At 35.9% G+C, this 25,750-nt stretch overlaps 1 protein-coding gene and 1 pseudogene across 2 annotated transcripts in view; one reads left to right on the top strand and one right to left on the bottom strand.

Moving 5' to 3' along the window:
- IGSF11 (immunoglobulin superfamily member 11) overlaps nucleotides 1–25,750 on the bottom strand; it is a 210,426-nt gene that overhangs the window by 177,633 nt on the left and 7,043 nt on the right. The gene's annotated exons all lie outside the window — the stretch shown is intronic.
- Nucleotides 5,588–9,196, top strand: LOC127553369 (protein cereblon-like; annotated as a pseudogene).

Raw genomic sequence — 25,750 nt, forward strand, 5'->3', positions numbered from 1 at the left:
ATAGATACAAACTGGAGCAATCTGGAGGATTGCTCATAGACAAAAATAATGGACAACCACATTTGTGTTTTACCACTTTTATACATACAAAACACTGTGGGTGGAAGCAGTGGATGAACTTGACTGAATAAATATCAAAGAGATCCAGCGTGGTGTAAACAACATCAAAAAGTCAGGAAATGATTTTCAAAATATTTCAAAAAAGTGGAAGACTCCCAAAGGATAAATGAAACAGCTTTAAAAAAATTATAACAAATATAGGTGGCCAAAAGGATATTGTTAATCTCCAGATCATATGCCAAATTATCATTTCTTATATTTTTATAAGAATGGTCTCTGCACAGAGAATATTGTTCATGAAAATCTAAGAAAAAACACGCAGATTTTCACAGATGACTTCATGTTTCCAAAAAGATAGCTGACTGAGAATCTGTAACAAAACATGACCCCAGTGAATTTATTGTTTCAAGAAAGAAAATACTGTATTCACCTCATTGAAACCATGAATCTACTAAAGGATGTATAAGTCACTCTTGTTGTCATTGCTAGTATTCTAATATTGTTACTTTAAAATGACAGGACATTTATTCTACTCAGAAACAACTAAAAGCATTAATTTCACAATATTAATAAATTTTATTATGCATGTCAATAAATTTAATTACAAAAAAAAAAAACCCTTCGCTTTTTTTTCAAGGGAAGAAGGCAGTAAAGAGAGGACATGAATACTTGACATGCCACCCATCATTTTCATAAACATATAAATATTTCTGTATATACATAATAAGTATGCTGCATATATGTATAAAATATGTGTTTAAATTAAAATATCATCTATTTGAAAGGCAATGGAAAGAGACCTGTGAGACAAAAATTATAAGAAATGAGATATTTGTTCTAACCTTGCTTATATTTCAACTGATCTCAATCTGGATCACAAATGATAAAACTTTGACATTGTATAAGAAACTACATAAAGAGATACAATGTAAAGCTACACCCAGTGAAAGAACTCTGGGAAATGAGTATGAACCACTACATAGAATTCCCAATCCCTCCATTTTTGTCCACCTGCATTTTTTATTCCCTTCACAGGTTAATTGTACACTATTTCAAAGTCCAATTCTTTTTGTACAGCAAAATAACTGTATGGACATGTATACATATATTGTATTTAACTTATACTCTAACATATTTAATATGTATTGGTCAACTTGCCATCTGGGGGAGTGGGTAAAGGGGAAGGAGGGGAAAAATTGGAACGAAAGGTTTTGCAATCATCAATGTCGAAAAATTACCCATGCATATATCTTGTAAGTAAAAAGTTATAATAAAAAAAGAGAGAGAAATACAAGGTGGTAGGGCAGGAAGGGAAAAAAAAACCCATACTGAATTTGAAGTCAGCAGACCTATATTCAAATTCTAATTCTTCCATTTAGTAACTTCTCTTCTGTAAAAGAAGACAATATGACCTCTTAGTTCCCCTTTAGGTCCAAATCTATGATTCTATGGCCCTAAAAAAAAAGACATGTGACAAAGCATATGGGTAGTGAACTATACAGTGAATTAAAATGTTCTTTTCAATAACAGATTTTTCAAAGTTAAGCCACTCTTTTAAAATTTCTAAAATAAAATTTATAAATGAGATATTCTAAATTTAAAAGCATCATGAAAACTCCTAATTATTTACTATTTGGGACAATAACATTTTTACAAAAGTTTTATCAGAAGGGAAAGACTTTTACTTGCTCAAATTCTCAATCCTTAATACCAATGACAATGCTTAACTGCTACAGAACTATGCCATAAGTAAACTGCAATTATTCCTCTATAATATCAGCTATAATAAATATTCCAGTTAAGGATGAACATACATACATGTAAATGTATTCATACGTGGCTAGGTGATTAAAAAAGTAACACAAGAGACTTGGTAAGTCAATTAAATATATGAATTCAGTTAAACTGATGAAGATATTTTCACAGCAGTAAGTATTTGGGAGATGGAGAATATCTTCTTATGACTCCCTTCATGCTAATGCTTTTCCACCATTAAATACATCCATTTTATTCTGTATTAATATCTTGTTTGTATATAGTTATTTGCATGGTATCCCCCCGCAGATCATGCAATCCTTCAGAGCAGAGACTGGTTTTTTGTGTTTTTTTTTTCTTGGTGTTTTATTTCTGGTTTTGTCTTTCTTTATATTCCTAGAACTCAACACAGTGCCTAGCCCATATGAGACACTTAACAAATGCTACCTGATTTGACTTGATTTGATTTCTTCCCTTTAGATTTATTTTTGAGAAATTACTTAAAAACTGAAAAAGTTCTTGCAATCTCCAAGACTGCACCTTCATTTCTAATTTGTAAATTAAGTGTTCAAAAATGTAAAGATTTGAGTTAACAGCACATACCAATTTTAAGCTTTCCCACACTGACCTAGGCAAAAACAGTCTCTTTAATTTTTGATGTGTTTTTAAGCACTTTACTTAACTAAAACAATTTAGAGATTCAAAAAAGCAGGAGCTGAGAAAGTTATTTTATGTTCTGAGACTGAAAAAATTCGGGATATATAAACTAATCATTTTAGCTAAATAATTTAAGTACATGCTTTTGAAAAATAATAATAGCTGCCCTGCTAATATAAAGTAGTGGCATCTCTCGTAAATACCCAGAATTAAGCTGTTAAAATGGAAATGGCTTGCCTTCCAAAGATTTCACAAGAATATACTTTAATTCCTTTATTAACAAATTGTCAAACAACATTTCTTTCCTGACTTTAATAATAAAAGTTTCTGCTCTTGATCCCTCCTATTCTACAATATCCTGCTTGTATATTTATTGTATGGAGGTGGGAGTGGGGAGAGGGGAGTTTGGTATGGCAGAAAGAGCACTGAATTTGGAAGTCACAAGGGTTTGAACTCCATTTTCTCTCAATATCAGTAGCTCTTCTGAGACCATGAACAAATCATTTATGTTCTCTGAATCTGCTTTCTCATCTGTAAAACCGTAATAGTGACACCAAAACACTCCAATTTTACAAGGTTGTTGAGAAGATCAATAAGAATGTTATCAAGAGTACTTTGTAATCCTGAAAGCACTATGTGGATATATCTCTTATTGGTTTTGGTAATGTTCCAAGATACTTGTATATGCTGCCATTGTCTTCCCTTGCTAGATGCAGAGCTCCATAAAGGTAGAAACCTTGTCTTAATTAACTTTTATGCCTCATCAGTGCCCAGCATAGCTTTTTCCTCCTTGTGGGAGATAAGGGAAAATCTTCGATTTCATCAGCGTAGTGAAGTATAAGTGTGGAAAGTCCCTCCACTGATGCATATGAGCAACTCTCTATAACTCAGAGTTTGAAAACTGCAAAGCCTGAAGAGGTGATTATGGCCACTGGAAGGACTGCCACCCAGATCTTCCATACTCCCAAGATCAATCTTCTATGCAGATATCCCAGCTGCCACTCTGCTACTGTCTATCTTTTCCATGTGTACATCCTCTGTGCTTCAAGCACAATAGGCCCTTAGTAAACGTTTATTGACTTCTGATTTACTAACTTGTAATTACTTTAAATCCAGTCCTCCTTACTTTTGTTAATCCAAAAATGTGTTTCTAGTGAAATGTTCCAGAGGTCTGACTCTGTACTGTTCAATTATTTTACTAAATGCATGCTAATCAAATTTTCATAAGATAAGAAGATGGAAAGTATAGTTAACATGCTAGATGAGTCAAAATCTAAAAATGATCCCTAGAGCCTAAAAACAATGGATCAAATGTAATTAATTAAATTTAATAAACCATGACTAAACAACAACTCCTATAAGAGAAATCTGACTGTTTTAATGGATTACAAGCTCCCTATGAATCAAAATATTAACACAAATTAACAGCAGCCAAAATGAAGGGCTCAATAATCTCAGGCCCACTGTGCCATTTCCCTGGTCATCTCTCCCTCAAACTTGTTTTCTACTTCTGAGAATTAATAATCAAATCAACACTATCATGCATGGTTTATGTTGTTCTTTATAATTATCATTGTCTCTCACTTCCCAGTCCAAAACACAGTTGTCACGATTGCTTATATCTTAATCCTGCCTTCTCCCTTTGTTCCAAACCCAGACTAGCTAGAATCTACCTACAGGAGTATGACATAGTTTAGATGAAATGGAAATCACCAACTATTTCTTCTTTTATGACAGAGAACCATCAGGCCTTCCATGGCTCCCAAAGATTTACTATCCACCTTGTCTTTATTCTCTGCAAACTCCAGCATTGTCATCTGATGTACTGACAACTAAGGATTCTGAATTTTGTCAACTGTATCTCCATTGTCCCTTAGGACTTTTAGCTTAAATTTCTTTTATTTGTCAGCACCCCTAATTATAGTGAGAACTCCTAGAGAACAAAAGTACTGTCTCAATTTTTCTATTTGTATCCTTGGAGTTTAGCATAGTGTTTGGTACATAATAAACATTCAACAAATACTTTTTCAATCATTCATATTCTTTGTTGGTCAGATAACATGTCATTTTCAGGTACCATATTTAAGAAGTTCATCGACAAACTGAAACATAGAAGAATGAGCAAAAGCAAAGGACCTGAAAATCATGTCATATAAAGACTGGTAGAAAGAAGTGAGGCTCTTCCCTCCACGACTCTACTTCCTGATTTCTTTGGCTTTCTTCAAATCTCAGTTAAAATCTCTTCTTCAAGAAACCTTTCCCAGTTACCCTTAATGATAGTGTTTTCCCTCTTACCCCTAATGATAGTATTTTCCTGAGAATACAGTCTAATTCAATTCATTGCAAGTCAAGACATCACTCTCCTGATGTTTTTGGTCCTCTTCAAAAATGAAGGATGAACAATAATTTGTAAGTAGTAGGAGCTGCTCTCCTTGTGATCCAACCAATTGGTTCCAGTTGGGCAATATTGTTATTTCCTCCTTCTCCTCCTCTTCTTCATTACTCTTCTCCCTCTGTCCTCACAGGGAACCATACCCTTCCATGTGAGTGCTCTCTCCAAAGCAATATAAATATTGATCACTAATACTTCATAGGGTATCTTGGGGTTTGGGGGACAGATTTTTTCCTCCCTATTTATTCTATCTTTTTTATTTCAAAAAATTGGGACAATTAACTCTTTCTCAGGTAGCTTTCATTTATGATTTCTTGAAATATAGTTCTAAAAAAACAGACTTTGATAAAATCCATTGGAATTCAAATGGAGTTGCTTAACTATGCTTCAAACCCAAAGCACTCTGGCTGTCCCTGACTGGCCAATATTAGGTCCCAGCCCAAGCCTCACTTGCTCACTGTTAGGGTTTTAAAGGCTTAGAGTGAGTATAAGTAGCAATTATTTCTGTTCTGGCCAGAAACTAAGGGTCTTCCCTACCCAGACTAATTCTTTTGTGAAAACAAATTAGGCCATCTTTTGCCTTCATTCATACCTATTCTTCCTGACCTATGTCTTACCAATGGATTCTGATGATTCAGGAACAGAGAGTAAAGCTGATGACTCTGCACAGTTCTGTGATGACCACGTATTTAAAATCAGCCGGAGTCAGGGATTCAGGTTAAGGGAAAAATCTTCAATCTTTATTCTCAGTAGAGGTGAAGAAGGATTGTGATAGCAATATGGGCAGCTGCGACAGGAAGCCAGCTAGCAGAGAGGGATTGGAGGTGAAGGACGGTCGCAATAGCAATGCGAGCAGCTGTGACAAGATGCCAGCTGGCAGTCTCTCTGCTTCCCTCTCCACTCCCCTGCCTCCACCCACCAAAAACGTCATTTCCTATACATCAGGACTTGCACAAAGAGTGGGCGGAGCCATTTTTTCTCCAAGCATATATATTAATAGAGTATGGTCCAATTACTATTTAGCCTCACATTCTTGGGACCTCAGTGCATCAACTCAAGCCTATTACATCTCCCGCTTTCTTCTGTTTTAGAACACAGGTAGTCATGCCATCCCTGACTCCTCAGGGAGGTCAGAGCCCCCAAAGGGAGGTGATCACACACTCCCTGACTTCTCAGGAAAGGAGGTGAAAGCACCAAAAAGGAGGTGATCACGACCCCCCTGACTTCTCAGGAAGGGAGGTGAAAGCACTAAAAAGGAGATGATCATGCCCTCCCTGACATCTCAGGAAGGGAGATGAAAAGCACCAAAGGGAAGTGGGGGTTGCTAGCGGGTTTCTGGGCTGAAGGGTCTTATTAGAAACAGGTATGCACAAACCCATCAGCATGGGAGGTATTACACAAGCACACAGCAATAACGCAGAGGTTATTAGTGATGACTCTCCTCACAGTCAGTGCAGGCTTGATGTGGCGTAACAAACATCAATCGTACACACAAGTAATGGTATAACAAACAATATAAATCAACATTGTGTTGTAAAAGATTACCAGAAGTCCTAGAAGGAGAGTATGTAAACAGCAGTCACACATACGCCTTCTTCAGCAGCCAAGAGATAGTCCAAAACCAATCTATTGTCCATTGCTTCACATGTCATGTAATCCAATGATCCCCCAAAGTTTTTGAAATCCAGCAAAAGTCTTTTTATGTGTTAGGGAATCCAATGATTCCAGCAGATTTTGAAGTCCTGTAACAGTCTTATCATTTCTCAGAAAATCCAATGATTCCTGAGGGCTTTCAAGCCTTATGTCTCAGAGAATCCAATGATTCCTGAGGGTTTTGAAGTCCAACAATTGTCTATGTCCATGAGTCAAACGCCATAACTGCCACACTCTTTCAGTGGTGGGCACAATCAGCAACAGAACCATCCGATATTTCTTGGGTCTTCTCCTTTGTTTCAAGGGTCTGTTCCATCTCTCTGCGATGGACAAGGCGAATGCGGCTCGTAGGCACCCATCTGATTCCTTCTCCACCTGTAGAGATACAAGCAAACCCTCTCCCCCAAGCAGTTAGCCTATCTGGTCCCTTCCATTCACCATTTTCTGGGTCTCTCCACATCACCTGGTGATTATCTAAAGATAGTGGAGCTGCTCGCACTGGACACTGCCCTTCCAGTGGGTTATAAAACCTATCTGCCAGAGCCAGTGCATCTTTGTCAAAAATCAAGAAGTTAATAGTATAAAGGGCTAGATTTAGAAGTTCTCTAGGGTTACCTGTGGCTCCCCCTTTCTTTTGTTTTTGGAGCAGCGTCTTAATGTCTCTGTTTCTCCTCTCTACTATTGCCTGTCCTTGAGGATTAAAGGGTATGCCAGTGGTGTGTAAAATCTTATACTGTGCACAAAAGTGTGCAAAATGTTTGGAAGTATATGCAGGATCTTTGTCTGTTTTTATTGCTTGTGGCACACCCATAATGGCAAATGCTTGTGTGAGGAATTCAGTGACCACTCAGGCTGTCTCTTTTGTGGCCGGTATTGCAAAAGTGAATCCTGAAAAGGTGTCTACCATGTTGATTCCTGGACAAACCTTACTTCTTCAACTTTTTCATCCTCAAGAAGTTAGCATGGTGCAGAATTTAATTCAGAAAGACAGAACTTTTGCAGTTCTAGCGTATAGTAACATACAGGAAAGGGAAACACATTTTGGGACAACAACTGAAATATATGCCTATCGGGAAGAGCAAGACTTTGGAACTGAAATAGTAAAAGTGAAAGCTGTAGGAAGATAGAGGTTCAAAGTACTTAAAATAAGGACACAATTAGATGGAATCCAGCAAGCAAAAGTACAGATCCTTCCTGAACGAGTATTGCCTTCAACCATGTCTGCAATCCAGTTGGAATCTCTTAATAGGTGCCAGCTTTTTCTATTTTCAAAACCTGTATCATGGGAAGACCACTGTTCACCTCAGTGGTGGCAGAAGTATCAGAAGAGGAAGTTTTATTGTGCAATTCTGACTTCTTGGCCTCCCTGGCTCTATTCCTTATATGATGGAAAGAGTAAAGAGACAACTACATGAATGGAACAAAAATCTAAAAGATGAATCTCTTCCTTCAAATCCAATCGATTTTTCTTACAGAGTAGCTGCCTGTCTTCCTATTGATGATGCATTACAAATCCTTAAAACTGGCAGTGCTATTCAGCGGTTGATTGTGAACTAGATATTATGAATAAACATACCTCCCTTTGCTGTAAGCAATATCAGGAAATGGAAATCACAACCAAAACTGAAATATTCAGTTTGTCCTTATGTGGGCCTATGGTAGTATATGTGAATCCTCATGGATATGCACACGAGATGCTTACAGTGTACAAGGCTTGTAACCTCAATCTGATTGGCCAATCTTCAACAGAGCACAGCTGGTTTCTCCGGTATGGTTGGACTATTGCCCAGTGTAGAGTTTGCTCAAGTCATATTGGATGGAAATTTACAGCCACCAAGAAGGATATGTCACCTCAGAAATTTTGGGGGTTAACCCAATCTGCTTTCCTGCCCAAAATTCCAAAAACGTCATTTCCTATACAACACATCAGGACCTGCACAAAGGGGGTTGGGGAGGGGGGCATTCTTTCTCCAAGCATATATATTAATAGAGTATGGTCCAATTACTATTTAGCCTCATGTGCTTGGGACCAGTGCATCAACTCAAGCCTCAGCCCATTACACAGTTCTGCCTCCCTTAAACCCAATTCACTTGTAAGTTAAGACATCATCCTCCTGATGAAGGAGATGAAGGACAAACACCTCCTACTCTGACATTATTGGACTTTATGATCTCTACGTTTCATCTGTTTGCCTCAAGGTCTCTCTCTCTGATGAATTTTGGAATCAATTTCATGACACGGAAAACCCTGGCAAAAGACTGCCCAGCACGGTGAGCCCAAAGAAAAGAAGGTACTGTGCTCTGTAGAGCACATGAGAGAAACATGGAAAGTCCAAAGTTAGAGAATCTGCCCCAAATGTTCATAGGAACTATTTGTGGCAGAGCATTCTGAGCTCATACTGGTCTGACCAGCCACAGTCAGACAGCACTAATACTTTGACTCCAACATAGTAATAGCCTCTTCAAGAACAAAGGACAACAACCAATTAACCTCCAAATTATCCTGTATATAACTGGTTTATACATAATTGTTTGTATATTGTCTCTTCCATTAGAAGGTGAATTCTGAGGGAAGAGACTATGTTTTTGTCTTATTTTGGACCCCTTATGCTTAGAATAGTACCTGGCACATACCTGACTACTGACAGACTAAGAAGAAAAGATTTCGTGGAACCATGATACCTATCTCCAAGTATATGAATTGCTGTTTTAACTATCAAAAGACTTGTTTTCAGAATTAGGAGAAATTTGAGGGTAGAACTGTGTAGAGAGCCAGAACTCTGGAGAAGTATACTTGAAAGAAGTATACTTGAAACAAGGTGTTAACTCAGAGGAATTAACGAGACAAAGGTTATCTAGTTTACATATATACTTAGTACTTAGCATGGTGATGTAATAGTGTATAGGATTTCGATTCACCACTTGCTGGATCTCTCCTCATCACCTGGTGATTATATTGGAGCTGCTCGAACTGGATACTGCCCTTCTGGTGGGTGATAAAACCTGTATTCTCCCCAATTGTAATCCCTTTATTTCCATCAGGTTACTTTTAGGTGATTGATCATATTGGAGAACTGAACTTCTAAAAACTCTGGGTGTAACCTCAGCTGCCATCATGACCCACCTGTTTTTTGCCTGGGGACTTGGAGCTGGGCCCTGGAACTGGGCCCTGCCTCTTGTTTCCCTGAATCAGTCTACATTCTGATGCCCAATAGGAAACCTCTGTTGCATTTTGGACATAAGGTTTGGGTCTTGTTCTCCCACCCTGTCCTTTCACTCTACCTCTATGCCAACACTGAGCTTTCAGAATTTATGGAGAAATAGATTACAGCCTATCATAAGGTAAAACTTCCTAAGAATTTAGAGGGTCCAAAGTAAAATAGGCTGCTTGCCATCTTTAAGTGGAAGTTGGATTAATGAGCTATAATAAGTAAAAAGTACTTATTAAAAGAACTTTCAGCGGGACAGCTAGGTGGCAAGGTAGAAAGGGCACCAAGCCTAAAATCAGGAAAATTCATCTTCCTGAATTCAAATCTGGTCTCAGACACATCCTAGCTGTATGGCAAGTCACTTCAACAAATGTGCTTAGTTTCTTCATCTGCAAAATGAGCTGGAGAAGGAAATGGCCAACCCCTATAGTATCTTTTCCAAGAAAACCCCAATTGGGTCATGGAGAGTTAAACATGACTTTAAAAAAAAGTGACTGAAAAAAAAAATGTTGTATTAAAAGAACTATACCAAGTATCAAGGCCACAACTACAAAAGAGAAGATAGTACTTGCTCCACAGAACTTACATTATAATGAAGTAGATAACACACATGGGAATATCTGGCATTGGAAATCTACAAGAGTAATGGATGGAGCCACAGATTGTGAAGCCAGGGGATGGAGGGAAACAAAAGTGCAGATGATTAGGACTAACCTAAATATAATGGAGCACCAGGCAATCATCAATCAGCACAGCTAAGGCAGATATTTGCATTTGAAATGGTTAAAGATTATAAGACCCCTTATCAGGAGCAGCTCTAGAAGGAATTCTCCTTTAGATACAGTTGCAATAGAGTTGCATACCTAAAATAGGCATACAAATCAAACATTTACTACTGACAATAAGTCATAAAGAAAAGTATTTTAAAATAATGCTTTGGAATACATATAATTTTACTATTAAAGACAAAAGCAAAATTGCATACTATAATGAGATGGATGTGCTTGTTTATTTTTACATAAAGAATTAAATCTTGGTGAAATATTTGACACCTTTTATGGACGCCATTTTTTTTTTGTAGCCCCCACATTCAGTTAGCTTTCCAAAGCTTCTTAAACTAGGAGTCATGATCCCATATGGAGTTGCAGAACTGAATGTGGAGGTTGTGAAATTATGATTTATTATCAGTAAATATTTGATGTGTATATCATTTCTCAGGCAAAAAAGGGTTGCAAATGGAAAAAGTTTAAAAAGTCCTGCACTAGAAGACCTTTCAGTCTCTTCTAACTCTGGTATTATTTGATCCTGTGATCTTTAAGTTTCCTCTTTGAGCATGAAACAAAATCTGAAAATGTGCAACTGAGACCATTTTTAAGTTTAGCAACCTTTGAGTGTATATGTGAAACTGCAGACATCAAGCATATAGGTGTGGCTAGTCATATGAGAAGCCCTGTGACATTGTCTGCAGACCTGAAAATTCTAATACCTTCTGCAAAAGAATTTCAATTGTACTTTAATATATTATTGTAGATATTCCTACAGTTTTCCAAATAGAATGCTACTTCAGGTGGTACACCAACATTTCTACATTTTATTTAATCCTTGTACACCAACATTTCTACATTTTATTTAATCCTTGTTAACAATGAAAATGTAGTAGAATATATGGTTGTTAAATTTATTATATTGGAATATGTGGCCATTTAATTATTTTTAATTATAATATAATTTAACTATTATATTGGAGAAATGTTTTTTAAAATTTATAGAACTTGCCATGTACGTTGTTAAACTAGTATCAAAGGGAAGAGGAAAAGGATGTTGAAAAAGGTTCCTAAGAGCATAAATATTGCTATATCTATAATTATCCTTCTACTGAAACCGCATCTTACTACAAGATAAGATAAACCCAATAAATTAAAATTCTCCAAAATTCTGCCAGTGATTTTGTTCTGTGAGGATGTTGGTTGAAAAGGGCAGGAAAAAAGGGAAAAAGTATTTCCTATGGACCTGAAACAATGGAAGCAACAATAGGGCCACTGTCCCAAAATTGGATTCCATAGCACTTTTAAGATAAAGGGGATATCAAAGAGGTGCCAGAGCAAAACAGACTTGTGGAAATGTATAAAAAGCTAGATAAGAAATGGTAGAGACTGGCAGTTTAGAGTAAAGATCAATGAAGGTCAGATCCAGCAACTACAAGTCAGCTCAGAGGCCTTCAAGTCCGACACACACACACACACACACACACACACACACACACACAGTTACCATGTCATTAAGGGAACCCAAAATATTTAAGAGCTCAGCTTTTCTGGTAAATCTTAAGAAAGGATAGTGGTCATGGTCCCTTTATGATTTTTTCATACATATCAGTGGTAGACAAATGTAATAAGAAGTGTTGTTCAACTATTTCTATTTGCCCTTTCCTCATCGTACTATTTTGTTGGTTTTCTGGAGGTCTCTGGACTAACCTTCATTTCAGTAGAGCAATCACCACAAGAATAGCCAGGTGTTAAAGTCCAAAAGTCTTTATTGTCTTCTTCCTGGTGCTCAGCTAGCTCAGCCTTCAGAGGGGACTTGGTTTCAGTGGAGAAAATGCAGGAGGCCAGGCCAGCCACCATAAGACTGATAAAGATGAATCTCTCTCTCCTTGGTTCCAAGAGCTTGAGCTCCCGCCTCCAGTCTGCTTGTCTTCTCTGGCTCTGACTCTGGCTGAGTTTGTCCCAGCTTATATGCTCTCTTATAATTACATTATCATAGGTGTGAATCTTGTAGAACTATATTAAATACTAAGTACATATACTGAAGTAGAGAACTGTTAAGCACCACGCTAAACTAGATAATCATTGTCTTTATCAATGCCACTGACTCAACACCTTGTTAAGAATCCTTGTTTCAGAGTTCTTGCCCATAACAAGTACTAATTCTTTTGCCTTGATGAAATTTCCCACTTGTTGGAATCTTTACAAACTATTAACTCATTAGAGTTGATAGATTATTGATCTGATCTTACAAGATGTTTTGGGCCAGAACCTGAAACAAGGTACTAAGTAGAACTAATTGATACAATGCTTGTGTTCATACTTTTACTCATTGGAGTTCACAAGTATGGGAGAATCACAAAGTAAACTTTGTAACTTTGTGAATTCACACCTCCCTTGAAGCTCTTAGGGCCAGAGAGCACTATGGGAGAAAACCCATAATCCCGCTCTCTGATATATAAGAAGAAAGCAGAGGGCCAATTAGGAGAATTCAGCTGAATTACATGGAGAGTGGAGCTGAATTCAGATTGAGAGGGAAGCATCAAGTGAGTTCAGTCAGAAGCCCTCTCTGAGTGAGGAGTTTTACTTCGGAACATTGCCTGGGGTCGGAGAGGAGCACTCTGGGAGATTGAGAGCCAGAAGCTCTCTCTCAGAGGCAAGATAGATTCAACTTGGTGCTGGCTCTGGAGGCTGAAGAAAGCAGAGGCAGAAGCAAAGAACAAAGCTGCAAGAGCTCTTAGAACCAAGGAGAGATTGTATCAAGGATCTGTAATCCTCTTTATCTTTTTTTTTTTTTTTAATTCTTATTCTTAGAGCTATACTCCCAAAGAAAGTGCTTCTTCTGGCAAAACTCCTCAATCTATCTTAATCTTTATCTACCTTTCTGTCTTCTTTGGAGATGCTTCCCCACTTAAACGCTTTCTCCAAGTCTATTTTTTCTTTTGTCACAGAGACCTCTCCAGTCTCCTTAGCCATTTGATCCTTCCTCTCTAAAGTCACCTTCCTTCTACTCTGTACATATCTTGTACTTGTCTACTTATATGTTGTTTCCTCCATTAGACAGTAAGCTCCCTGGGGGAAGTAGCTGTTTTTGTGTTATTACTTTTCTTTGAATCCTGAGTGCTTAGAATAAAGAGTTTAATATATAGGCTTCCTGACAGACTGAAGCACAGATTAACAAATGCCAGTGGTAAACATTATTGATAAAGTAAATCTTTAAAACAGGGAAAAGTGAACAGTATCCAGAGATGAAGGTTTAGGCTTTCATGTAGGAACCTAAAGAAAGAGGAAAAATATAGAATAGGGAAAAGGGTAGAAAGGAGAGTTCATAAACAGTATTCCCTTATGCTAGATCAACCCAAAATGGCTCCCTAAAGCATCATGTAAGCTTCCTGTAGCTTCTCTTCTCCAGTTCCATGAATCTTCTGGTCTTATCAAAAATGAGTACTTTTTCAGCCTGGATTTCTGTTTGTATTGACTTTTAAAGGTCATCAGCCTATCACTATCCATCCTATAATGAATCTCTCTTATTCACTCAAAGGATATGTTCCCATCTCATAAAATGATACTCCAAAGGAAGAGGAGCCCTCTCTGACCATGGTGCCCTTTTCTAAATCATAGTGATCCATGTTTAACCTATGTTGGATTACTTGTTGTCTAGGGGAGTGGGGAGGAAATAGAGGAGAGAAAATTTTGGAACACAAAGTTTTGCAAGGGTGAATGTTGAAAACTATTTTTGCATATATTTTGAAAAATAAAAAGCTATTGTTACTTTTTTAAAATCACAGTGATCAAGTCTGACAATAGAATTCTATTGAAACCATATTGAAATCCATAACAGAGGAAACATTCACTATTAAAAAAAAGAAAAGAAAAGAAAAATAATGCCCATTCTCAATCCAACATGTGTCAGGACTAGGAGGAGAGCTGTGAAAGAAGGATGTGTTAGAAAATTTGTTAAGATAAGTGTTAGACTTTAAATCATAAAGACCTGAATTCAAATTCAGATTACTAGCTATGTGAACCTGAGTAAATCACAAGCTGCAATTAACTATAACTTCCTCCTTCCTCCTTCCAAATGGAGATAATAACAGTACCTACTTCTTAAAGTTGTTGGGAGACTCTGATGACATAACATATGTAAAATTTTTGGCACCTCTAAAGCATAATATAAAGTTAGCAGACTTTCAGGTCACATGAGGCAGAACAGGCAGCAGTCCTTCAAAAGCAAAAGCCTATAAAGAGGTCACAACCCCGTAACACCAGTGCTACAAAGCTCTGAATTGCTGGTGCTGGGTATAACAATCCCAAGCCAGCAGCACAGTAGAACTCTAAACTGTCAATGCTGAGTCAGAGAGATGTGGAACAGAGGAAGTAGGACAGGACACCACTGGGTTGGAGTACTGTGCAACCCGAGGAAAAGGGTATATCATTCAATTAGATCTAGTTCTGACCACCCAAAAGCCACTTGGGGAAAAAAAACCTAGACTAGTGAACTATGAATTCCCTAAGTATTAAAGGAGGCTGAATTAAAATCCCAAGGAAACCACAATCAGAGGAAACAGAGACCAGAAAGAAACAGGGGAAAATAAGGGGAAGTGGGAAGATAAACTGAAATTATCAAGGATCTGAGGAAAAAGAAAACTCAAAGACCTTAACATACAAGGAAAAATACAAAATTGAAGTAAATATGGTTTCCAGATGTCCTAACTGAGTCCTGAAATTGAGTTCAGGCATCTATGAATAGTGAAAAACAAAGAAAAGTGATCTAATACTTGATTAGTCAGAGGATCTTACAGAATGAGAGAACACAGAATCATAAAATACTGTTTCTAAGTAATTCAAAAAGATCTCACACCTCTCAGATTGGCTAAAATGACAGGAAAAGATAATGATGAATGTTTGAGGGGATGTAAGAAAAACAGGACATGATGGAGTTGTGAAATGATCCAACCATTCTGGAGAGCAATAGGGAACTGTGCCCAAAGGACTATAAAACTGTGCATACCTTTTGACCCAGCAGTGCCATTACTGGGTCTGTATCCCAAGGAAATCATAAAGGAAGGAAAAAAATTCATATGTACAAAAATGTTTGTAGCAGCTCTTTTGTGGTAGCAAAGAATTGGAAAATAAATGGCTGAACAAGTTGTGGTACATGAAGGTAATGGAATATTATTGTTCTATAAAAAATGATGAACAAACTGATGACAGAAAGGCCTGGAAAGATTTACATGAACTAATGCTGGGTGAAACAAGCAATACCAGGAATACACTGTACACAATAACATCAAGAATGTGTGATGATCAGCTATGAAAGATATGGTTCTTCTCAGTGGCTCAGTGATCCAAAGCAATGCCAATAGACTTTGGATGGAAAATACCCTCTGCACCAAGAAAAAAGAATTAAGGAGACGAAATATAAATTGACACATGCTATGTTCACTTTTTTTCTGTTTTTTTTTTCTCTCTCCCATGGTTTTTCCCTTTTACTCTGATTTTCCTCTCCCAACATGAATCATAACGTAATTTGTGTTTAAAATAAATAGAAACTCCCAAAAAAGACATTCTTCTACCAAAAAAAAAAAAAAAAAAAAAAAGTAGTTCAAACGAGAAGTGAGAATTAAGAGAGCAGAATTTATGGCCTAGACCAACAAAAACAATGGACAGAATTTTAAAAAAAACTGCATCTGTGCTGGCTAACTCATTAAAAATACAAAAGACCAAACTTTTAGATTCAGAACACAAATATACAAAACTGAAGGACAATCTGGATGAAGGGAAGTAAAAAAACAGCAATATTAAAAGAAAATATGCTCATTATGCAAAGCATCTTAATCTTGAAAACAGGGTACAAAAAGCCAATTTAAGGATCATAGGTCTCCAGAAGGACAGAAGTCAAAAAATTTTAACACCATAATGAAGGAAAGAATAGAAGAGAACTGCCCAGAACTTCTGAATGTAGAAACTGAAATATAAATAGAAATCCTAGATCATGTCCATTAAAAAAGCTATAAACTCCAAGACAGTAGGAGTTAAATTTAACAATTCAACTCAGAAATAAATTCTCCAACTTTTTCCAATAGGAAAAAGATCTTTGAATATAAAGGAAAGAAAATTTAAACACAAGAGAGAATGAAATAATGTATAGGGTCATCCATTCTCTGCAAATCTGAGTTTAACTATAAATGAAAAAGATGCATATTCAATAATAAAAAGATGTATGAAACATTTTTAGGGGGAAACAGCACTAAAAAGATTATTTGCTTCTTGAATACCCCAAACAACAGAAATCCAGAAGGAGTGAATAAGTGAAGCAGGCAAGGATAGCAATAGCAGTAGAGTAGTCTCTCTCGATCAGAAAGAAACATCTTTCTAAATACACATTAGTCTTTGCAGATGATATTATGGTATTCTTAAAGAATCCTAGAGAATCAACTAAAAAACTACTAAAAACAATTCACAACTTTAGCAAAGTTGCAGGATACAAAATAAACCTACATAAAACCCACATTTTTATATATTACCAACAAAATCCAGCAGCAAGAGATACAAAGAGAAATTCCATTCAAAATAACTGTCGATACTATAAAATATGTAAGAATCTAATTGCCAATGGAAAGTCAGGAACTATATGAACACAACTACAAAACACTTTCCACACAAAGTCAGATCTAATAAATTGGAAAAATATCAGTAGGCTGAAAACAGAGAAAGAAAATTATAGACCAATCTCCCTAATGAATATTGATACTAAAATCTTAAATAAAATATTAGCAAAAAGATTACAGAAAATCATCCCCAGGATAATACACTATGACCAAGTAGGATTTATACCAGGAATGCAGGGCTGGTTCAATATTAGGAAAACTATTAACATAATTGACTATATCAACAACCAACCAAACAAAAACCATATGATCATCTCAATAGATGCAGAAAAAGCATTCGATAAAATCCAACAGCCATTCCTAATAAAAATACTTGAGAGCATAGGAATAAAAGGACTTTTCCTTAAAATAGTTAGGAGCATATATTTTAAACCTTCAGTAAGCATCATATGCAATGGGGAAAAACTGGAACCTTTCCCAGTAAGATCTGGAGTGAAGCAAGGTTGCCCACTATCACCATTATTATTCAATATTGTATTAGAAACACTAGCCTCGGCAATAAGAGTCGAGAAAGATATTAAAGGAATTAGAGTAGGCAATGAGGAAACCAAATTATCACTCTTTGCAGATGATATGATGGTATACCTAGAAAACCCCAGAGATTCTACTAAAAAGCTACTAGAAATAATTCATAATTTTAGCAAAGTAGCAGGATACAAAATAAATCCCCATAAATCCTCAGCATTCTTATACACCACCAACAAAATCCAAGAGCAAGAGATACAAAGAGAAATTCCATTCAAAATAACTGTTGATAGCATAAAATATTTGGGAATCTACCTACCAAAGGAAAGTCAGGAATTATATGAGCAAAATTACAAAAAAGTTTTCACACAAATAAAGTCAGACTTAAATAACTGGAAAAATATTAAGTGCTCTTGGATAGGCCGAGCGAATATAATAAAGATGACAATACTCCCTAAACTAATCTATTTATTTAGTGCTATACCAATCAGACTTCCAAGAAAATATTTTAATGATTTAGAAAAAATAACAACAAAATTCATATGGAACAATAAAAAGTCGAGAATATCAAGGGAATTAATGAAAAAAAAATCAAATGAAGGTGGTCTAGCTGTACCTGATCTAAAATTATATTATAAAGCAGCAGTCACCAAAACCATTTGGTATTGGCTTAGAAATAGATTAGTTGATCAGTGGAAAAGGTTAGGTTCACAAGACAGAATAGTCAACTATAGCAATCTAGTGTTTGACAAACCCAAAGATTCTAAATTTTGGGATAAGATTTCATTATTTGATAAAAACTGCTGGGATAATTGGAAATTAGTATGGCAGAAATTAGGCAAGGACCCACACTTAACACCACATACCAAGATAAGATCAAAATGGGTCCATGACCTAGGCATAAAGAACGAGATTATAAATAAATTAGAGGAACATAGGATAGTTTATCTCTCAGACTTGTGGGGGAGAAAGAAATTTGTGACCAAAGATGAACTAGAGACCATTACCAATCACAAAATAGAAAATTTTGATTATATCAAATTAAAAAGCCTTTGTACAAACAGAACGAATGCAAACAAGATTAGTAGGGAAGCAACAAACTGGGAAAACATCTTTACAATTAAAGGTTCTGATAAAGGCCTCATTTCCAAAATATATAGAGAACTGACTCAAATTTATAAAAAATCAAGCCATTCTCCAATTGATAAATGGTCAAAGGATATGAACAGACAATTTTCAGATGAAGAAATTGAAACTATTACCACTCACATGAAAGAGTGTTCCAAATCACTATTGATCAGAGAAATGCAAATTAAGACAACCTGAGATATCACTACACACCTGTCAGATTGGCTAAGATGACAGGAAAAAATAATGATGAATGTTGGAGGGGATGCGGGAAAATGGGGACACTGATGCATTGTTGGTGGAATTGTGAACGAATCCAGCCATTCTGGAGAGCAATCTGGAATTATGCCCAAAAAGTTATCAAACTGTGCATACCCTTTGATCCAGCAGTGTTTCTATTGGGCTTATACCCCAAAGAGATACTAAAAAAGGGAAAGGGACCGGTATGTGCCAAAATGTTTGTAGCAGCCCTGTTTGTAGTGGCTAGAAACTGGAAAATGAATGGATGCCCATCAATTGGAGAATGGCTGGGTAAATTGTGGTATATGAATGTTATGGAATATTATTGCTCTGTAAGGAATGACCAGCAGGATGAATACAGAGAGGCTTGGAGAGACCTACATGGACTGATGCTAAGTGAGATGAGCAGAACCAGGAGATCATTATACACTTCAACAACGATATTGTATGAGGATGTATTCTGATGGAAGTGGATTTCTCTGACAAAGAGACTTAACTGAGTTTCATTGGATAAATGATGGACAGAAACAGCTACACCCAAAGAAGAAATACTGGGAAATGAATGTGAACTATTTGATTTTTGATTTTCTTCCCGAGTTATTTTTACTTTCTGAATTCAACTCTCCCTGTGCAGTGGGAGAACTGTTCGGTTCTGCAAATATGTATTGTATCTAGGATATACTGCTACATATTTAACATATATAGGACTGCTTGCCATCTTGGGGGGGGGAGGAGGGAGGGAGGGGAAAAAACGAAACATAAGTGATTGCAAGGGATAATGCTGTGTAAAAATTATCCTGGCATGGATTCTGTCAATACAAAGTTATTATTAAATTAAAAAAAATAAATAAAAATAAATAAAAAATAAAAAAAAATCCTCATGAATAAAATTAAAAACTCATCTTAGAAAATTAAAAAAAATAATAATAAATTGGAAAAATATCAAGTGTTCATGCACAGGCTGAGCAAATATAATAAAAATGACAATACTACCTAAATTAATTTACTTATTTAGTGCCATACCAATCAAATGCTCAAGAAATTATTTTATAGATCTAGAAAAAATAATAAAAAAGTTCATCTCTGGAAGAACAAAAGATCAAGAATTTCAAGGGAACTAATAAAAAATGCCAATGAAGATGGCCTAGCTGTGCCAAACCAAAAATTATATTATAAAGCAGCAGTCATCAAAACCATTTGGTACTAGCTAAGAAACAGAGTCAATAATTAAAGCAATCTAGTGTTTGAAAAACCCAAAGACCCCAACTTTTGGAATAAGAACTCACTATCTGATTTAAAAAACTGCTGGGAAAATTGGAAACTAATTTAGCAGAAAGTAGACATTGACCCTCACCTAACACTATATACCACAATAAGGTCAAAAAGGATTCATGATTTAGACATGAAGAGTGACATTATAAGCAAATTAGAAGAACATAGGATAGTTTACCTTTCAGATCTGTGGAGGAAGAAGGAATTTGTGACCAAAGAAGAACTGAAATTCATAAATGAACACCAAATAGATACTTTTGATTATATTAAGCTAAAAAGTTTTTGTACAAACAAAGCTGACAAAGAAGGCAAAGAAGGGAAGCAATAAATTGGGAAAACATTTTTACATTTAAGGGTTATGATAAAGGCTTCATTTCTAAAATATATAAAGAATTGACTCAAATTTATAATCAGTCCTCTTTGTTGTGGCCAGAAACTGGAAACTGAGTGGATGCCCATCAATTGGAAAATGGCTGAATAAATTGTGGCATATGAATATTATGGAATATTATTATTCTGTAAGAAATGACCAACAGGATGATTTCAGAAAGGCCTGGAGAGACTGATGCTGAGTGAAATGAGCAGGACCAGGAGATTATTACATACTTCAACAATAATACTATATAATGATCAATTCTGATGGACGTGGCCATCTTCAACAATGAGATGAACCAAATCAGTTCCAACAGAGAAGTAATGAATTGAACCAGCTACACCCAGAGAAAGAACTCTGGGAGATGACTATAAACCACTACATAGAATTCCCAATCTCTCTATTTTGTTTGCCTGCATTTTTTGATTTCCTTCACAGGCTAATTGTACACTATTTCAAAGTCCAATTCTTTTTATAGCAAAATAACAGTTTGGACATGTATACTTATATTGTATTTAATTTATACTTTAACATATTTAACATGTATTGCTCAACCTGCCATCTGGAGGAGGGGGTGGGGGAAAGGAGGGGAAAAATTGGAACAAAAGGTTTTGCAATTGTCAATGCTGTAAAATTACCCATGCATATAACTTGTAAAAAAAAAAAAAAGCTATAATAAAAAAAAATTCTTAAAAAAAAAAAAAAGAATTCAAGTCATTCTCCAATTGATAGTCAAAGGATATGAACAGACAATTTTCAGATGAAGAAATTAAAACTATTTCTAGTCATATGAAAAGGTGCTCTAAATCACTATTGATCAGAGAAATGCAAATTAAGACAACTATGAGATACCACTACACATCTTTCAGATTGGCTAAGATGAAAGGAAAAGATAATGACGAATGTTGGAGGGGATGTGGGAAAACTGGGACACTAATATGTTGTTGGTGGAACTGTGAACAGATCCAACCATTCTGGAGAGCAATTTGGAACTATGCTCAAAAAATTATCAAACTGTGCATACCCTTTGACCCAGCACTGTTTCTACTAGGTTTATATCCCAAAGAGATCTTAAAGAAGGGAAAGGGACCCACATGTGCAAAAATGTTTGTGACAGCCCTTTTTGTAATGGCAAGAAACTCGAAACTGAGTGGATGCCTATCAGTTGGAGAATGGCTGAATAAGTTAAGGTACATGAATGTCATGGAATATTATTGTTCTATAAGAAATGACCAGCAGGATGATTTTAGAGAGGCCTGGAGAGATTTACATGAACTGATGCTAAGAGAAATGAGCAGAACCAGGAGAACATTGTTCACAGCATAAAAAAACAATATAATACAATAATCAATTCTGATGGATATGACTCTTTCCAACAATGAGATGACTGAGGCCCAGTTTCAAAGATTTTGTGATGAAGAGAGCCATCTACATCCAAAGAGAGGACTGTGGGAATTGAGTTTGGATCATAACATAACAACTCTTTTTGTTGTTCATTGGCATTTTGTTTTCTTACTCATTTTCTTTCCTTTTTGACCTGATCTTTCTTGTGCAGCAAGATAATTGTACAAATATGTTTCCATATATTGGATTTAACATATATAACATATATTGGATTACTTGCCATCTAGGGGAAGGGATGGGAGGGTCAGGAGGGGAAAATTTGGAACACAAGGCTATGCAAGAATCAATATTGAAAAATTATCCCTGCATTAAGTTTTGAAAATAAAAAGCTTGTAAGATGACAGGAAAAAATAATGATGAATGTTGGAGGGGATGCGGGAAAACTGGGACACTGATGCATTGTTGGTGGAACTGTGAACGAATCCAACCATTCTGGAGAGCAATCTGGAATTATGCCCAAAAAGTTACCAAATTGTGCATACCCTTTGATCCAGCAGTGTTTCTATTGGGCTTATATCCCAAAGAAATACTAAAGAAGGGAAAGGGACCTGTATGTGCTAAAATGTTTGTGGCAGCCCTGTTTGTAGTGGCTAGAAACTGGAAATTGAATGCATGCCCATCAATTGGAGAATGGCTGGGTAAATTGTGGTATATGAATGTTTACAGAATATTATTGTTCTGTAAGGAATGACCAGCAGGATGAATACAGAGAGGCTTGGAGAGACTTACATGAACTGATGCTAAGTGAAATGAGCAGAACCAGATCACTTTACACTTCGACAACGATATTGTATGAGGATGTATTCTGATGGAAGTGGATTTCTTTGACAAAGACTCAATTTCAATTGATAAATGATGGACAGAAGCAGCTACACCCAAAGAAAGAACACTGGAAAACGAATGTGAACTATTTGCATTTTTGTTTTTCTTTCCAAGTTGTTTTTTACCTTCTGAATCCAATTGTCCCTGTGCAACAAGAGAACTGCTCGGTTCTGCACACATATATTGTATCTAGGATATACTGCAACATATCTAACATATATAGGACTGCTTGCCATCTAGGGGAGGGGGAGGAGGGAGGAAGGGGAAAAATCGGAACAGAAACGAGTGCAAGGGATAGTGTTGTAAAAAAAAAATTAATCTGGCATGGATTCTGTCAATATAAAGTTATTATAAAAATAAAATAAAATATTTAAAAAAAGAAAGAAAGAAAATGTGGAGGTAAAATCTAGATGAAAACAGTGTCATATTAAAAAAAGAAAGAAAAAAAAGCTTGAAGATGAAGGAAGAGGGGGAGAAGGAGGAGGAGGAGGAGGAGAATAAATAAATGTACATTAGGGGACTGGGGCAAAGGCAGAAGTCCTATGGAGGAAACAGTGAAAGGGCAAATCTAAGCATCATGAACAGAAACTGTTGGACCAAAGTTTTGCTTTGGGTTTTTGGTTTGTTTGTGACTTTGGGGGGGGCAGGGGGTTACATTACAACCTAGGAGGCTACATGAAAGAGGGAGGTGGAAATAGAGAGGAATATGTTATTTAATAGAAAAATCTAGGATAAGTAATGAGTAGAAACTGTACCTGTGGTATTAGAAAGAAAAATTCCTACAAGGCAGAGGATGAGGAATGGTCAAAGATTAAAAGGGGAAAGAAAAGAAGCTTTGCTTTTGTGGTAAAAAGGGGTCCCACAGATGAGTACTCCTATAGGTGAAGAAAGATGATTTGCAAAGGCAGATGGGGACCTTACACTGAGTGAGGCCTAGAGGATTTGTTAATTTAAAAGTCAACTTGTCCTACTTTGGGAGGGGAAGGTTGAAATTCCTGGGGGTAACTGATATAGACACATGAAGAGCATGGATGTAGGAAAATAATGTTGAAGCAAATGGGAGTAAAAAGATAAATGTGGAGGGCATAGATCAATCATGGAATACACAATCTAGGACATGGTAGGATAGAGTCCATAGAGCAATATCCTCTCTGATACCTAACATAATTGTCATTGCTATGGGAGTGAAGTCCAACAAAAAAGGGGAAATCATGGCACAAGTTCTACAAGACAGTGACAGAAACTGCCTAGAGGAAAGAAGGTAGAAGGAATACCTTAATTGCATAAGGAATTGACAGAAAAGAGAAAGACCAAATAATTATAGATGACATCAAAGAATAAGGGTCCAGAGTAGACATAAAGCACAGATAATGAAAGAGTGAGAGAAATCCTTTTATGGAAAATGGAGCCAAAAGCAAAAAGAAATTAAAAAAAAAAAAGACAAACCTGGTTGAAGGGAAATAAAGAATAAACTACTTAACTGAGAGGGAAAGGGGAGGGCAGGAGAAAGGATTATATAACTAGATGAAAGCAAGAAAAGAAAAAGAAACTAATAAGCAAAGTCACAAAAGAAAAAAAGTAACAAACTAAAGGAAGCGATGAAGGGATACCAAGAACTGGGCCATTTCAAAAAAAAAAAAAATTAAAGTAACTAAAGGAACATAATATTGTATTTACAGCAAAAAGGGAGGAAAAAACTTGAAAAAAATTAAAATGCAGCAAAATATAAAGAACAGTTAAAACCCAAATTTACAAATTATTCTCCAAAACAGAGGAAAAAAAGAAAGAATCCAGAATCCTTTTATGAGACAAATAATACCTAATCTAATACCTAAATCATGGAAAGATAAAATACAGAAAGAAAATGTTAATATCATTAATGAATATGGATTCAAAAATTTTAAACAAAATTCTGTCAAATAGATTCATCATAACTGAGATTTATAACAGCAATGCAAAGATGATTCAACATGAAGAATACAAACAAGATAATTAATCATATTAAAAAACAAAACATCATTACTACAGTCTTTAGAAAAAGGCTTTGACAAAGTATAGCACTCATTTATGCTAAAAATCCTACAAAGTAGAAGCAAAAAGGAATTTTTTTAATAATACAAAAAGCACTTATCTAAAACTAAAAGTATCTTATGCAATGAGGATATGCTAGAATACTTTCTAAAAATAAACCAATTAAATAATATGATAATAAATCAAAATCAATAAAAATTATTTTTAAAATACTATATAAAGTTAGTTAACATTATTACTATTTTTAAGTAGAAGACAGAATGGATTAAGGAAACAGAGAAGTGGACCTGGAGTCCTCAGGCCCTGAGTTCAAATCCAACTACAGGCACTTAATGGTTTTATAACCCAAGACAAGTCATTTAACTCTGTACGTCTCAGTTATCTTATCTGTAAAATGGCAGAGAAGCAGAGAATTAAACCTATCTCGCAGGCTTGCCATGAGGATAATATTGAGATAATATTTATAAAACACTTTACAAATCTTAAAGTATTATATAAATTCCAGCTAGTATAATTATTATTCAAAATATTAACATGAATAATGTACTAAAAAGTGAACATTTTCATAAGTATGTATATATGGATTGGTGATAGACACAGATACACACACACTGAAAAGGAAAAAAAAGGTCTCAATCAGCATGACTACTAAAACCCACAAAAGCAAGAAAGTTCTAACTATAAGATCAAATTTAAAAACAACTGAGATATGTCAAAGTTTTACCATCCAGTAAACTTGACTGAAGATCAAATTGCTGCTGAGCCTGCAGGTAACAAGCTGTCCAGAAACATGAGGGTACTCTCCTTTGCTATTCATTAGCCCATGAGCTCTACAACATCAAACCACCCCAACCCCA

The sequence above is a fragment of the Antechinus flavipes genome, chromosome 3, assembly GCF_016432865.1.
Source record: "Antechinus flavipes isolate AdamAnt ecotype Samford, QLD, Australia chromosome 3, AdamAnt_v2, whole genome shotgun sequence".
Classification (NCBI taxonomy): domain Eukaryota; kingdom Metazoa; phylum Chordata; class Mammalia; order Dasyuromorphia; family Dasyuridae; genus Antechinus; species Antechinus flavipes.